Source organism: Anopheles coustani, chromosome 2 (genome assembly GCF_943734705.1).
Source record: "Anopheles coustani chromosome 2, idAnoCousDA_361_x.2, whole genome shotgun sequence".
NCBI classification, from domain to species: Eukaryota; Metazoa; Arthropoda; class Insecta; order Diptera; family Culicidae; genus Anopheles; species Anopheles coustani.
This window is the reverse complement of record NC_071289.1, coordinates 18112048-18129884: the sequence shown is the minus strand read 5'-3', so window position 1 is coordinate 18129884 and position 17837 is coordinate 18112048.

The window sequence follows — 17837 nt, the reverse complement described above, 5'->3', positions numbered from 1 at the left end:
CGACTTAATACAAAGCAACAGATCAGTAAAGAGGCAAGATTAACTGAAAATAAATATTTTGTCTGTTGTGTTTTCTCTTCAAAATTCTGTTTTCAATTCAGTTATATCAACGTATTCCAGTGCCGCCCAGCGAGCCCCCTAGAGGTTCTTCTACACTCTCAACAGTTTTATTATTTCCACAACACCGGGCAACCAATCAATTTGCAGCCAAATTTATGATCTTTATACCATAAATACTTGTGTAGCGACATCGTCTAGGAACAATGTACAGGGGCATAATAAATTTTAAACTATTTCCAAACCATGCGCTCCGTGGAGTACATAATTTCGGTCGTGTGTTGTTTATGCTTGTCGTGCGGCCTTTTTCTCCGGTCCACGAGATTATGTAATGAATAAAGATATTCTTCTTCTGCGTTATTGGTCGCCCGGTTTTCTGTTGTTGGTTAACCGAACGAATCTATTTTCTTCTATTTTGGCATTTCTACCTTTCATTGATTCAATCGTTCTCAACTTTCGAGTGGTGCCAAAAAGCATCTTAAAACGATCGAAATAGTTTCAAACTGCAAATGCGGATCATTATCCTTTGTCCCGAATGAGAAAGTAACATTGGGTAAGGCAGAAAAAATAATTAAGATTGATGGGTTTATAAGGAACTTCAGGCAGTTTGTTTAGCCCTTGCCCAGAGGCGATACAATCGTCACTTCGAATCGCACACACCGATATCGACATAAAGTTTGCAGATCGCTACCGACTCGTGGCCATCTTGGGCGGCCAGGGATCGCTCCAGTCAGTTCTGTGCCATGTCCACACTTTTCCTCCCTTTGCCTGTGTGTGATTTGGACCCGGGCTCAAGAAAAGGTCCTGCCAGACAGCCCTCCCCAGGTGGCATTGGGTGAATGGTGGTGTTTTGTTGTGTACACTATTGAACGCACTCGGCGGGATACTTTAGAATAACGCTGTCCAGGGATCTGGCTGGAATCATACCGAGTATTAGGAAAAATTACAAGAGATAGCAAGAAGCTATCTACGGTACAAATCGCGAAACGAATAGAATCGATCCTTGATGGTATAGTAATTTTTAATGTAATCTATGGTTTAATAACAAAAGCGTTGGTAATATTGGTCTTCAGGGATCATTATTTGTTCAACAACATCTTGTACCATAAATCAGACTCCTAATGAGAATGAAAACGTTATCACATTGTGAAGGCTCTAAAAGGTTAGAAAATTCTTGCCAGTTTATATGAAATCATTACCTTTTACTTTGGTATTTCATGTAGGTCTCTGTTGTGAAACATTGTAGTTGATTTGTTTTACACAACCGTACGCACGGTGAGTTTATTTGAGTGTTTTTTGGCGTTTTATTTCCTACCCTTTTGCCAGGTTTGTGGTTTTTCTCTTCTGCTGCTACTGGTTTAGCCACACTTTGTATTCATATTCATCGCGATGCATTTTACTGAAAGAAGTGATTTTTAAATACGATTCGTAATCCGTTGGCAAAATAAACCACACGCTTTGGGTGAGGGTTTGAAAATAAAATAAAAATTGAAGTAACAACCCGCGTCGGTTTTAGGACAACCCATGGTAGCTGACAACTTCCAAATGAAGACACCAAGGCTGGGAGCTTAAGGATGAAAGCGGTTTGTGCTTGTGGCTGGAAAATCGTAAAAAAGGGAGCACCGTCCAAACCGAACAATAGACGCGCTCAGTTGGGGTGAGCGTGTTGGAAAGATGTGAACAAAAGGTGAAAATTAATTTCTGTTCCGATGATTTCAACCCCGGTCCCGCTTAACGACTCGTCAAACAGTGAACAGACGGAGATGATGGAGCTGCGGGTTGCGCTGGTTGGCCGGGGCCGAAGGGACAGTAAGACAAATGTGCATCATTTCGGGCCGATTGCAACTGCAACAGATGCTGCAACACAAAAAGCCCACGCCCGCCAACGCCTTCCCGAAACAGTTTACGTTTAATCCGCGCAAACAGAGGGCTTCGAAGTTGGTATCCTTTTGGAGCGACCTTGCTCAGGTGCAGGGCGTGCTTTAAGGTTCGTGGACGGTTCTCGGAAACGCATCCCGGCGCAACAATCGGGCCAATGAAATGGGCGAAACAAATGGTGGCCCGAATAAAGTTGTGAAATTTATGACACGTTCGTTGCCGCCGCCGAAACAAGTGCCTCGGTTTTATTTCCCGGCTTTTCTCCGCAGGACACTCCGGGAGTATTCCAGCTGATTGAGTTGTGTCTCGCGCGGGACACCACAAAGCAAGTTGCGGCGTTTTCGAGAAACATTTTTCGAACAAATTCCACCGACGCGCGCCGGTGGTGAATGTTTTATTGCTTTCACACCATGCGGCGGCGTAAATTCGTTTCGAAAGGACGAAAGATTCCTTAAAGCGGAGGCGTTCTCCAGTTTGCCGAAGGCAGAAGGTATATGCCAGAGTATATGAGGTTCATTTGTTTTACAAGCTGCTAATCAATGCGCTCGTGTGGACACTTGACCTTTGGCCGGCTCCTCCTTCGAGGGTTTCGTAAAACACCTTGAGCCAAGCAAATTGATTTCACCTGCATCGGTTTTATGCTTGGTAAGAAACAAAACTAAAAACACAAATCAATAAAACTGTGAACACATTTGTAAGCAATTAACTGCGACCGGGAGAAAATTGTTTGTGAGTGATTTTCCCTTTGTTTTATAACGTAATAGATGTTTTCTATTCGGAAAAACGAGAGAAAGATTCTTCGTCATCCGTCCCCTTCGATCGACACTAATAAATGAGTAATTTTCGGCATCAGCGCCTTCACGTCTTCCCCCTAAACGTTTCTACTACCCTACGTTCTCTAGAAGGCGTTTTTGATCTTATCACTCAGTTAATCGGGCCCTTTGATACCGCGTTTATGCTTTAGCTGGCGAATTGTGGATGGAAAGCGGGAAAATTTACCGACTGCAAGTCAATTTACATAATAGACAAAATAGGAAGTTAACTTCCACCAATGCTCGAACAACTGTTCCAGATTGCGACGAATGATAACGGAGCGTTAGTGAGATTTGTAACGAACTTTAGAAAAAAATAACAGTTCGGCGAAAGAATCTGAAACTTGTCAATTGTTCTTGAAAATCTCGCTAAATTAGTTGAAGAATACCGATAGTATCAAGGATGTTTCAAAACACCAAGGTTCGCGAACAGTTTTTCATTCTTTATCCATAGTTTACAGTGTTTTTTTTGTTACATTTTTAGGTGGGTTGGTTTAGGGGAAATTAAATTTACATACCAGCGGTAATAGAATTTTCCAGTATCGTTTTTGAGTTTTTTACCCAAATCTACGACCCAAGACGAACCCTTGAATACTCGCACGAGAAAGTGAACTGACAGTAAATGAAGAGTAAGGATGAAATTCGGAAAAACAGGAGAGTAAAAGGGAGAACCAGAGCCGCTTTGATTTATTCAAATTTGCAATTCATTTAGCGAGCCCTGACTTCAAAGGACCGGTAAAACCCCGGTGCGATACGGATCGCGCACCACACGTCGGGACGGGGAAATGCTGCCGAAGGCGGCGACCAGGGACAATTGAGTTTTAGATTCAGTTTTCTCCTACAGTCACCTCGATTGGATTCTCTCTGTTTTTTGTTTATTTTGAATTTCCCTTAAGGCTCTGGAAGCATCACCAGGTTTCGGCAGCAACGGCAGCAGTCAATGGTTCCGGGATCTGGCGGAAAGAGCGTGCTACCAACGCGTGTGCTCCGGATGCATTGCTGTCAGAAGAAAGTAGGACCGTTTCCTTTCGTTTAGATACACGGACAACCCAAGGGATGTTCGGCCAACTGCTTGAAAATTTGAATGTTTATGCTCACACTGCAATTCGCACTGTAAAATATGATAAAGTAACATTGAAGACAGTGAAAGAGAGCAAAGTAATAGAAAGAGAGCTGGTGACAGAATTATTGAAAAAAGAAGAAGAAAGAGAGATTAAAAGGAAAAGGAAGGAACGTATTTTTAAGGAATCACAATTTTATTATACTGTATGACGGTAAACACAGCAGTAAAAACCCATTTACAGCGTCAAATCGGAGCTCCGGTCTGCCTCGGGAGGACATTTTCCTTCTTTGCCTTCTGCTTGGTAGGGAAATTCAGGATACACCACCATCTCAACAGCTTATGCTTATGAATATGATACCGATCGCCGATGTTGGAAGGACGCTCGCGGCGGATCCCTTCTTGCCGCACGACTTGTACTGGCGTACGACAAGCCAATAAAACACACGAATTCATCATAACTTCTGCATTTGGGAAACTGGTAAACGAAGGCCAAAACCAGGATCGCAGGCTTTAAGGATCAATCGAGGCGGGCATTGAAGCGGGCGATTTTTCGATGCTCTCTCGTCGAATTGGAGTTCGATTTTCCTTTTCCTTTTCGGAAGTTCGGGCTTTCGGTTGGGCTTTAAAACGATAAAAATTCATAGCGCGGCAGCGACCGGCATAGTCGTAACCATGACGACGTTCGCACAAGGGCACGTTTGCTGTTGCGAGGAGGTTAATAAAAATCAAAGGCAGCCACACGGCAACAACATCGGGGTCGTTACGGTGAATCGATACGTGTATACCCGCATAAGATGGGAGGTGGTGAGGGTGTAAATGAGAAGGTGAGAAGATGTTGTATTATGCAGGGAACGATCGACTCCGATGTTTAGTTTAGCTTCCGAGCGGCCGGCTTGAGTTGCGCTCGAAAATTGGGCCCCTTTACTGACTTGGCAGCATAGTTACCTGCTTTTTTACCCGTACACACACTTTGCCCACAACTTTTTTTTTCAACATCCTTTTCGCCGAGAAAAACTCCTAAGCCAAGACTCGATTGATGCGGGAGCCCGGGGCCGGAGTGTATTAATTGGGCAGGCACGGAAGGTGCATTGGAGTCGTAAAGCAATCCGAGCGTCGAAATGTATCGTTTGAGCCGTGCCCCCGGTAGTGGTTGGTTGTAAAGGGTCGGAACACATTTTTACATTTGTTTATTGGAACTACCGAAAAAATCCGTCAGCAACCGCCCCAGAAATGGTTCGCGTCCGTTCAGTTTCTGTTTAACTCTTCGGGGTTGTTTTTTGGTCGGAAAGTAAGGTGCTCCCCGTCTTTTGATCGCCGCTTAAGTACGATGCAATCATTTAGCCTTTTTTATGTGGAAACATCACAGAAAGCGCATGTTTTGAATTGTTGAATCATAAATCTGCGGGATATAAAACTAATCGGTTGGATGAATATAGAACCTAATCCAATAAATCTTAAGTAAAGAAATTGGTTAAAATATTTTTAGCAATTGCTTATGAGAAGTAATCTCACTCAACATTATCCAACTATTTATGAAAAAGGTATAAGAAAAAGTAAACCTAACCTAAATACTCAATCATGAACGTAAAGTGAGAGATTAAATAAAAAAAATATTTAGCAATGGATAGGAAATAAATTTGTTTCAAATGTTAAAACTATATAGCTATTTAAAAAAGTATTTGGTCTGCAATAATAGTCTTTTGGAAAACTTGAACTGTTTCAACAAACAACGTGGAAATGAAAATACCTTCAGTGTAAGGGATGGAATCCTTAATTCATTCATTTTCATTGTTTATTTCTCATTTGCGAAAATCTGAGGACAAAACAAAACTAGAAAACAATAAAATTACACGGAAAGTTACATGGCGATCACCTTCCATGTAATATTTTGGCGCAGACAAATATGTCACCGAGAGGCGACCGAGGGATGGAAAACGAATTGGCAGGGAAATCGATTTCCCCGAAAATGCGCCGCGGGTAGGCTGGCGAATGGGACGTAAACAATACCTGTCGTTGCAGAAACCTAAACGGATCATTTTGGACCCGGAACCAGCACACCTTCACTGTCGATATCAATGGGAGGCTCTTGGTGTGGCAAAGGAAGTTGGAGATACAAAAACATTGTATATCGAGGGAACCAAATGCAAAACGAACGTAAAACAATGCTGCGTCCTAGGGTCGAATCAGGGATAGCTCGGGAGGGAAATCAACCTGAGGTAAACCGAGGCGAGACCACAGGAGTAGTGCACAATATGGGGCCTCAGCACCATGCGCTCCGCAGGAAGTGTAAAGTAGTCCAGTGGCACGTTACGAACCTGCCAGTGGCAGCTATGACAACACCAGAAGCTCCCGCTAAGTTCCAGCGAACTCAAGAAATTGGGCAAAGTGCAATAGGACAAAGTCCCAGACAAAGCAACCAGCAGTGTTTTGCTGCAGAAAAAGGTAGCAGACGAGATGAGTCTATCGTCCGAGACGACACAACAGCATGAGTCCGACCATGACCACCAGGTTGGTTGACGCATCACGGGATATCTGAAACTCTTATCAGGGGTCGTTTTTTTCCTACGTTTACCCTACTGTCACAACAATGGCTCCATGGTTTAATGTCCAGGGCCAACCACGACCCAGAAGGTGCCAGTAACCAATGGCAACGTGCGATTGGACTAGAGTGAGCTGTGATGAGGCATATCACATGTTTATCAAACTGTTTAAAATAAACCTCTTTGAAGACATGCTTATGGCTAAAAACACAGAAGGACCATTATCGTCCTTTTCGGTTTCCACAGCATCTGAACCTAAGTCTATTTGGTATCTTCATCAATGATTTACTAATGTCCTATGTCACCTCCATACTGTGCGTGGTTCGGAAGATCAGGACCACACAGAATTCGAACAGCTCAGCTTCCAGAGAAGAACTCCTTCCTTTCGCTAGCTTCACGAGGGTATCGTTCCGTGACCTTCGGTGAACGGCGAGGGTGACTTTGGACACACAGGCAGGATCATTATCTTCCCAACGTGGCAAATCGTATCCTTCACCCTTGGGTTTCAATTAATCCGCGGGTATTCGGCTAAAGTGTTGCGGAGAGCATGTTCCGCATGTAGTTGGTAGTTGATAGAGATAACAGTTCGGCTAAACGATACTTAACGTTAGGGATGGGTGCAAATGAGGCGGTAGGCGATGGGTCGACGGGTGGGAAGATCACACCAAAATCCGATCCTTGACGTCGACCCTAGGAGGGTGATGGACGGAAACACATTTTAATTTAATGTAGTCGTAAAATTAATTCCTTCGCGCGCCGCCCGCTCGAGCATCGGTTTTCACGACGTCGGCCGGGGATCTCAAAAGGCGCGTAAATTCCTGGACCCCCAAAAAACACCGTTCTGTCGTCGCCGTTTGTGTTTCTTATTTATTTCGTCAACACCTTCGCCGGTGTGAAGATGGGGTCTTCTCTAAATTTGCATCGCTGGCGGCTCTGGAGTGGTGTTCATTCCCGTAGCACAAAAACAGGTCGTTGGTCGAAGCTTCGATGGAGGTCCTCGGTGTGGAGTTGAGCCGGCGCACAATAAAAGGCCTAATTTGTCGGGGTTCACTTTGGTCCGCGACTGTCGGCGGTTTTGGTGTTACTTTTAACGTGGTTTGGCTTACGGTTGTTATTTCTCAGAATATTTCGGGCGGTCGAAGGGTTCGCACTAAATGCGATCAACGGGTTATGGCAGGTCAGGGCAGGCGGGGACTGTCTTCGGGTGGTCGCGTAGTTATTGAGATGTTCCAAAGGAGACGATCAATTGCGACCAATTTTTAACGCACGTACGAAGCTTCCAAGAGCAGTTCACATTTATATCTTAATCCCAGAGGTTGAAAATTGAAATTAAAGTTCAAGCGCCTTTTTCAAGGCATGTGATTCGTACAAAGTTTTTTTATTATTGCAAGGAACAAATACTCTTGCTATCCTCACATTAACCCTATGGCCAATGAAAAACCTCAAAACATAAGACATATTAATTGTTAATTTTACTTAACAAATTTTAAATATCCTTACCTTTAAGTCTTTGCTTCATTAAATTATTTTATTTATTCTGTGTATCCAACCCCGTGAATTGAATTTGCTGAAAAGATATAGTTTTCAATTTGATTTTTCTTTTTTAAATACTCTTTGGCTATGTACGATGATGAAATCCATGGTTTGGTCAATTGCGAGTATTAAGTTAAAACAGTTAAAAATGATTTTTAAATTGATCTAATGAAAAATTCTCCGAAAGGCTCGGTTCGAAAGGCATTACAATAGACTTTGTTTCTAAAATTCATTAACACCGTGATCGAGATCATAAGCGCAAGCGATCAAGGATCACCCTGGCAACGATATCGTAAGGGTGTGCCGTCTAATTCCACAATCTCTTGATTGCTTGATTGGTATGGAATTGCAGTCCGCTTGCTACTCCTGGTAGCTGCTGCTTCTTGTAGGATAAATTTATTCTATTGCATTCGGAGCGTAACTTCGGTGGACGCGTACCGGTAGTGTGCCGTATCGGTTTACGATCATCGGCGTGCTCCGCTCGAATGCGAACGGGTCGGCGTAAGCAGCTTGGAAGCGAATGGAAGGATGTTGCTGCAATAAAAGCGAACGACAGATCCCATCAAGGATGGATCTCGAGGATTCACACCGAAAGAACTGCAAGAGTGGATAAGACATAGTGCCTTACGATTGCCCAAGGTCGTAGGTCACACGACCGGAGAAAATTTGTGTAATTAAAGCTAATTGCGAGCGGGACAGGACGGATGGAGGCTAGAGTTTAGCGTAGTATGCCGTCAACGCAAGCGTACGAAAGATTCTAGTTTAGTACCCTCAAGCATAAACTAATTCTCACGAGCGTCCCTTTTTTTTGCTTTGGTTTTCGACTCGATTGGTTAAATGGCACACCCGTAAAAGCTAATCCTGCCAACAGGCCGGGAAAACGTTCCCCTTGTACCGGTTTCCAGGGGGTAGGAAAAACGAAAACATCATAATCATCAAAACATAAAACAATTTGCATACCATTTTGGGTGTCGTGCGTAGCTCGGTTCTTCCTCGTTGCCTTCACACGCGTCCTCGCATGTCTTGCATGTACGTGGATGGTTCGTAAAAGAGGAAGACAGTTGCTCACCAATTTGTGACCATCCTGGAATTTACACCAGTTCTAAGGATGGATGTTTTTGGATTGTCCTTGCGAGAACTGATTCCCGAATTCGACGAAAGATGATTTGCTTTGAGAGAAGTCGAGAGTCCCGTCAAGGACCTTCGAAGGACGGATGAGAGTGCTTCGGCGACCAGCTAGACGCGAAGGCGATGTCCTTTGGGCGCACGCCAGGGGCCACCATTTCGCATCCCGGGGCTTTGGCGCATTAAGCTAATCGTTCCATTGCGTTCCACCTAGGGGGATCTAGGAGAGAAATACGACACCAAGACCCGTAGGGACATTACGAGCACGCGTGGGTGGTAAGTCGTCACATAAACAAACATCCGAAAGCCCTTTACAGACTTCTCCGAGGGGGGGCGCTCAGGGACGAAGGCGCGCTCAGGGACTCGATCGATGAAAGCGCTCGAGGTCGAGGAAGATTTTCGGCGCTCCGAATGGAGGAACTTGAGGAGGCCCGGAGGAACTTCGGGGACGATAAATCCTCCGGAGCGGAACATAAATCCTTCCGCATCATCACTGTCCATGTGGATCGACACCGTGGGCGTCGACAAGCTCGGATTGGCGGTTCGGATCAACCGCCGGAGCCGGAGGATCAAGATTTAGGAACGACGGCTAACGACGACACCGGGAATAGGGGAAAATCTCAATCAACCCATTCAACGGCTAAAGCCCAACTTTCTGGGAGTTCTCCATGTTTTCTCACACATGAATCCCCACGGCTTCGAGTGACTGTTGTTTCGGCTCGGGATGCCCGATTGAAGGCATATCAGGCTTCAGACCTGATCCGCTAGATCCTCCCGTAGCAAGGGCATAAATTTCCATTCATTCGAATTAGCAACAGTCTGGAGTGTTGGTGGTTCTTTTTCCTGGTCTCTTAGCAATCGTCAATGTGGACGATGATGAGGTTGATGATGGCTGTAGTCTTATGTTTCGGAAAGTCATTTGAATGGATAGCGGGTTTTATGAATGAATCTCTATTCCTCCAAAATCCCACCCTCCTAGTGATGATCTCATTGATTAGTTGACCCTGAAGGAGGGGCAGGGAGAGTCGGTCTATGCTGTGGGAATTAGTTGCGTTGATGGCTTTCAGCGGCTATAAGTATCGCCTGTCTGTCTGTCCCAACCCCATTCGTTTCGGTTCGCTTAAACCCTGCTCGATTTTTTTCCAAAACCATTCAAGTTCCCCACTCGACGACACGTCGCGTCGATCAATCGATTATGGTTTAGTAATTGAATTTATCTAAATCTCCATCGTTGCCCCGCTCTTCCGCTCTTCGTCCCACGTTAGTTCCCTCCCTCCAACTGTGAATAGATCGCGATCAACGCAAATTTGCGCGGAGCCTCTTTTTCTTCGCTGATCGATCGATCGTTCGTCAATCCGTCCGCGATTGAGGTTAGGAAACGGAGGAGGCCGGAGAGTCGGATGAAATAAAATCGTGTGGGTTTTTGGGCAACAAACGCACGCGATCGGGTCCGATACCTGACATAAATCAGGCCCATTTAGGGAGGGCTTAGTTGATTGATTGATATATTGATTATCCCGCGAGCAGGCGTGCGCACGTACCGAAACGCACACATACACACACACACGTACTCCTTCGGAATAACATGTTTTTTCGCCAATCGATCCCGGACGGTCCGTTTCGATTTGATCCGTGTTTTTTAGAACAGAGATAAAAAAAAAGAACTCCACCGATGGAACCGCCAACAGCGAACATCTCCTGAGGTCTGCTCGTCGTGTGTCGGTCACTTCGCTGAGTCGGCCTGCTCTTCTCGGGCCAGTCCACACCTGCCACCACGCGGGTTGGCCTCACATCGATCTTTTCCGATTCGATCGGAATGCCCATTCATCACGCGGTCGTCGCGCACGGTTGACTGGGTTTCGGGAACTTGCCACCTTTTAGGCGGGCTCCGAATGACTCCAGGAAAGCCTTCCCCACCCTGGTGCCTCTTGGTTGGGGATCCAATAAAATCTTAAGGCACAAACCCCCACCCCTTGCTTTCCAAGCCTCCAAGTCGACCGGGTCGTATGAATGAAATAAATCTTCCGTGATGAAGCTCTAAATCAAACTCTCACGGTTACTTGGTTCTGGATTGGCACGGGGTGGTCCTGCCAAGCCGTCGCTTTCGTTTTAGGATAGCAGAGGGGAAAGGGGGAAGATTTTGCAACATGAGTGGAAGCATTCATACATGTTTTAGGAGAAAAACAAAAAAACAGATTTCAATTTGGCAACTTTGTTCGGTTGAATGGATTCTGCTGTAATAAGAGAATGCAAATAAGATAATTTTAAGAACATTTTAATGCTTACAAGCTTAATCATTTTGTTTTGGTTTTTGAAACTAATTGAGAACATAATGAGAAGTAATGACGACACAGCAACATTCCATGAAATGAAAAACACTGTTTAAAGGAATTCCTTCAAGACATTGCGTTGAGATATACCATGTTTGGTGTTTAAATGAGCAGAAGGCCCTTATCCAACTTTGTCGCCCGAATCACGTGCCACACGTTGACACTTTCAATTTAGTGTGCTTCGGAAAACTATTTACATTGCCATTGACATATTGAAGTCTCGTGGATTGCGTGGAGAAAGTTCTCACGTTTTGTAGCACGTCATGCGAATGCCTACATGACTTCGGCTCTTCCTCAAATCTTACGATTCGCGTGTCACTTTCTCAAACGAGTATCTTGAACTTTACAAACAGACACAAAAAAGAGAGGAGATAAAAAGTGTGTTAGAGTAGCCGGTAGTGGAGGAGCTAAAAATCACACGACCTTATCTGTCAGAAGTCGATTACGTCAGTCCACTCGCGGTGAGTGTTTTGTCACTTTCCACCGGTGCTACCGGTTGTGCTGTTTGATTAGACGGGGAATAGATAAGCTGGGCGTTTGCTTGCGTAACTGGACGGGGAGCGAAGTGGGTTGCACTGCGGAGTACCAAGGCCTTTTACTAATATATAAATGGCACGAAGAGTAATTGTTAAACTAACAAACCTATATAAAACCGTTTATCAACGTTTGATCTCCAAGGATTTAAAAGCCCTAGAAACAAGGTTATTGTAGTATTGGATTTTTTTTGGATGACGCCAATATCTCGATTGGGTTAGTGTGAACCTTTAGACCATCATTGTAGTTGGCTTTTAAGAATTTCACAATGTGGGGGAATGTGTTGATCAGACAAATCCCTCCTTTGCAACGTATTTTCATAAAACTGCAGCTTGTGTTAAGGACCATTAAAGCGCATGTATAGACTTACCGCCTATCTTTTAAGCTACAGTTGCTTCCGGCTATGTCGACAAGGTGGCCTTCCGAATGATGACTCACCCTGTTCTAATGTCTCTTCATTTCAAAATTTACCTTTCGTTCCAGCAGCTTCAGATCCGCCTGTACAAGGTGTTTGATAGCGGAAATCAAATAAGCTGAAGCATTGTCGTGTCCAATCGCAACGAATATCGAGCCTCTAATCACCTGGAGCATGTTCCGGCTCGGACCAGGAACCGAGTTGACTCGAGTGATCGAGAGCCATTGGGTTGTGGGATGAGGTGGGGAATGGGGGAAGCGATGATAGGGCATATTTGTCTGCATGCTACCGTTTTTTTCCTCCAAGCCCTTCCCCCCAGCAACCCTTTTGGATCCCGCGGGGAAGCGCAAAGGGTAGTCTAGGCTCTTCCATTGCGGAATTACATCAAACGTTAGTCGGGGGGGAAGTGTATATACACACACACTCTTTGTATCCGATACTGATCTGATACATCGTTGGTACGTTTCGATTACAGCAATCATTCCCCCTTTTCCCACCATTCCACCCCTCCCCTAGGCCGACTAAGGAAATGCAATTGAATCAGCGGATAGATTTATTAGTCGGCAATAGACAGTCCCAAGCCGTACTGCGTGTGTCGTGGAGACACCCGTACTAGGCCGTACACCGATGCGGCCGCTCTAATCGATCCGCGGCATCGATAAGGCACGAATGGAATTTATGGACCGTTTGGACACACTTGGACCATAGACAAACAACAAACATTGGACCTCAATTGGCGGTTTGATTGGTTTCGTTTAGGCTTTTGTCGCATGGTTGTTGGGTTTTAAAGGCGGGCTTTGGGGAGCGGGAGCTTCCCTTTATTTCGTTGTGTTCGATGCTTATCGATTGCCAATGCAGGGAAGCGCTGTTAGGCGATTTTGGAGCTCCTCAGGTTCGGGAGGTTAGCCTTTTACGTTCGTCTGAATCTACTTCGGGGGATTTCATGGACTGGAAGTAGAGAGTGGAGAATTGCAGTCTTGGGAGGTTACCGTGCCATCAACAAACACACACACAAACACGACGCTGGTAAGCTCAAATGCTGCCGACAGTGGGCAAACATCGGGTTTCGATCGGCCGATGCTGTCAGAACTGTTTGCCCAACGGGCTTCCTGTGTGTACCGAACGGCTTACGGTTGACAGGGCCGTTGTCAGTTGCGAGCCGCTGATGATGGCCATCACGGTAGAGGACACACTCGACCGGGGTGCGCACCCGCGTTGGCCAAAACAGCCTGTTTTGCGATATGGCGAAATCAAAGTTTCCATTACGGAGGGAAAAGGTGCGGTGACATGAATGGTTTCGAAGGGTCTTTTGAGGGTTCTTACACAAGGCAGTCATTTCCAAAACAAGAATACTGATCTGCATAGTTTTCTATTTTGAGACTTATAGTAATTGGACTTTGACTAATTATTATGACTTTGGTTATCATTTGATAAGAAAATTAAATTTAAAGTTTTGTCTAGCAATAGTTAAAAATTCTTATACAAATAGTTTGCTGAAGAAAACTAGTTGTTCCAAAGCGATAAATAATACTGGTTTTTATTCGTCTATGGTTAGATTCTTTGGCTCTTCCTTCCTTCCTTGATATCGTTAGGACACTTTAAAATAAATATCATATTTTCCTAGACAAATTCCCTTGGCTAAATAGTTCTAAGCCATTTGAAAACACTTGCCCTGCACAGCACGTCCTACAAGGGACCAAAAGCGCATCACCACGTCCAACCACGATGGAGAATCGGATCCGACAACGACGTAGATAATGTGTCATTGGTCGGAGTGTTTCTTGTCAAACAATCGCATGGCCCTCAAACGGCTGTAGGGGCGCACCGACCGAGTCTCCCACGAACGAAATCCCACAGCCACTAATCGGGTCCCGGCAGGTTGGCCCCGAAGTACCTTTCCCAGCGAGCCGCTCCGCCGAGAGTGCTTTGCGACAAGAATGAGTTCCACCTGTGATTTAATGGACCTGCTTAATTTTGCAGGCAGGAAGAAATGGGAAGGCTTCCTTTCGTTCGGCGGTGTTTGGCGAACCAGGACGTGCGAGATCCTCGTAAGGCGTAGGGCCGGGCTCGAACTTTGGGAACTCGGGAACGTGTGACCATGGTGGCCCGTAAACGGCCATTGTGCTTGTGTCTGCCACCTACCGGGCTTTTAATTTCTATTTTGCATCGCCTCAAAGCGACCTATAATGACTCCCAAAATAGGGAAGGTTCGAGCTGGAGGTCCTCCCGGGACCAGAACGTCCCAAGCCTGAACGTCATCGTTATGGTGGAAGGTCTCCTCGTTCTCGGGGTCGTGAGGCGATGGTAATAATCATTCTCGACGGTTGGGCCTCATGGCCTTGGCCCACTCGTACGACAGAACTGCCATCCAGGAGTGTCGTAAACCGAGTGTGGCAAACTCCCTCTCTCTGTCTCTCTCTCGCTCTCTCTCTATTGGTATCATAAAGATGTTTATATCATTACGACTTTCTTCTCCCCGGGTTCGGGTCGCCTTCAGCTACGGAGGCTTCCAGCGAAATAGGCCAATTTCACCGATATCCCAAAGAGGAGAAGATGTTCCTTGGTGACGAGCGCAAGCAGCAATTCATGAACGGTTCGAGCTGGTCGATTGTGTTCGCATGGCGTACAAGCGAACGCGTTCGTTTGCTGTTTATATTTGCATTAATAAAACTTTACGACCTCAGCAGAACACCCGATACTTGGTAATGGCTTTCCGAAAGAAAGAAGCAGAGATTGAGTGTCGAAAGGAAGAGACTTCACCAGCGAGACACGAGACTTTCCGTAAACCTCGCGTGTTCCCTTGAAGTCCTTCGTAAATCGAATCAAATCGATCGCCAGATATTGGAATCCGAGGCGTACGCATTTTTATTGTTGCTCCTGCGTTCGAGACAAGCGTTGATATTTGCGTATATGTATACGGTATTATTTCGCGTCGGTTTCATTGCAATCCACAATCAAATGGCTGACGCGGCTTCGTCGTATCTATGATAAAATTTATGCGTTTATTATGTGGCTGAGTCTTTAATTATTTCTTCCTTCTCGATAGTATACTCCCCGTTTTTTTTCTAACGATTCCATCATCATAAGATAGATCTGGCAATCAGAAGGAAAAAAGAAATGGCTGCTACTTCGGCTGCTACTTTGACTGCTTCTGCGTATTGCCACTTTCCCTCCCGCGGGGGTAAGTCGTCTACGTAAAAAGCCTGTCGCTAGGCAGCCATATTGGTTTTTATGAATCATGCGCGTGAGAGCATCCCATTCGCCCCGATGGCGGACATTGAAGGACGGTGGGGAACTGCTTTCGGTGTGGTCGTGGGGTAGTAGGAGGTCTCTTCCGGTACGGGAGCTGGTTTATTCTTCGCCCTTCATAATATTCCCCCGCTGGCTGTATCATTTTTACCGGTCTGATTGTAGCCGCTAGTTTTACGACGTACCTCAACCAATACGTTTAATGAGGAGCAATTTGTGATTGATGGAGATGGAGCCGATTTCATTTTTTCCCAATTTTATAGATGGTTATTACCATTTCGTAATTGAGGTAAGAAGATGAGAAAATTCTAATTGAATTGAATTTCCAATTTGCATTTTTTTTCTTCAGATCAATTCTTCCACTGTATGAAACCAATTCAATTAAATTTTGTTTGTGAGTTCTAGCTGAGAACGGGTTTTTTTTGCTCCATCACATCTAAACGGCATCTTATTTACATCTCGGTCGGAATATTTCTATGAATCAGCCAATCAATCGTAAGTCCGCGGAAATGACATCGTTTGATGGCGAATGGTGACAGCAATACTCATTACTTGCAAACCTTAATTATTTCTCGTCTGTCAAAGTGCAGTCTCATGTCGTTCGTGCTGCGTTCCGTTGCATGGATGTGGGGGGAAACCGTGGCCCACAAAAAAAATGACCCCAAACACAGCTGTAAACGGTTGGAAAACAATCAATCGGATGAGAACCGGCCCCGGGAACGGCGTTTGCATTAACAAATTGGCCACCGTGTAGTGGTTTGTTCCGCCAGACGCCGAAGCGGTCGGTGGCAACATGTGTTCGGTATTATCGCATCTTCGCGTCGCCAACCACCCCGGGGCCGAAAGGGTGTCCGAGTGAATTGTTTCATTGGAAATCGCATCGGACAAGGATCGATCTTTATGCGGGAGGGCGGAGAGGTAAGGTAGCCGTCGGAATCGATGTTAAACATGGGGCCAACATTTGATTGGATTCGATCGGCTTCGGTCAAGGGGCAACGCTGCGGGGGAGGAGCGTTGGGTGTGGGGATGAAATTAGCGCATCAAGCCCGGAACTTGGTAATAAAAAGGAAATGCTAACGTTTCGGTAACAAAGCAGGCGGAATAAACGCTGACCAGCTTATTAAAGCGAACATTAATTCGATCGCAGCAGGCCAACAGCTGGATGCAGTTCGGTGCAATGTTGCATCGGTCGCGTTTCGGTGGCAGCATAAAACCTCGGCCAGCATCATGGGGAGCGCTGGAACCGCTCTGGACTTCCCTGCGGGTGCTACCAACCGCCGACCATCGGGGGCACGACATCGCGTGCCGATTATCATTATGGAACTCCTTCGCGACTCTCCAAACCTTTCTTTACTCCTTTGATCTCAACTGCATCTTAAAGAAGGTCCAACATCCTCGGTTCCCCTGTGGCACGCACCGGGAAAGCTCGCCATGACGGCATTAGGCGGTTTTGTGCAAATATTTTGACAATTTCATAGCACTGCATGCGTTGCGTGTGCGTGTGCAGTGGTGTGCGTGCCGCCGAACATCTCGATCGGGACACGCTTGCAGTGGAATATTTAGTGACACTGCACATGCAACCGTGCGATAAATCAACCACCGGCTGCAGGGCGTGCACATACGTGTGTTTGACTGTGACTTACTGGCATGCAAGGTGCGTGCATACTAGCTATGTCCTCATAAGCCATTTTATGAAACTTTTTGAAAAATAAAAAAGCGCAAAAATAATCACAATTTCTCCTATTTACTTCAAGGATGATGGGGAAAGAGCTGAAAAGCTCAAGTATTTGAAACACACTTAATACATACTCGTTGCATTTGATCAACATTTTAAAACTTTACTAAAACTCAATTCTAAACAAAACTCTATTCGATACAATCGAAAGATTGAGGAAACATTTTATTAATGCAATTATTAATGCACTAGTGCGGATTTTGGTTATTATTAAACAAACTTAAAAACGTTTTCGTTAGATAAATTAAGAAAGTTGTGGCTCCTTTTTTAGAATAATGTAACGTACGTTGAATAAATAATTCAAAATGATGAAGATTTCTCGTCACCAAACCGTCACCAAGAAACAAACAATGTCACACACAATTTGTTATTGTCACCAAATTATCTGATTTCCACAAATAAATTATATTCACTTATATGTAATGTTCATAATATTAATAATAATCATTGTCAGACTATAATAAAAATAATTTCTTCAAGCAAATGTCGAAATCATGATACAAAAATGAGTTATGTTTAAATATAACATGGTAATTATGTTATCGAATAAATTTGCATTTTGATCA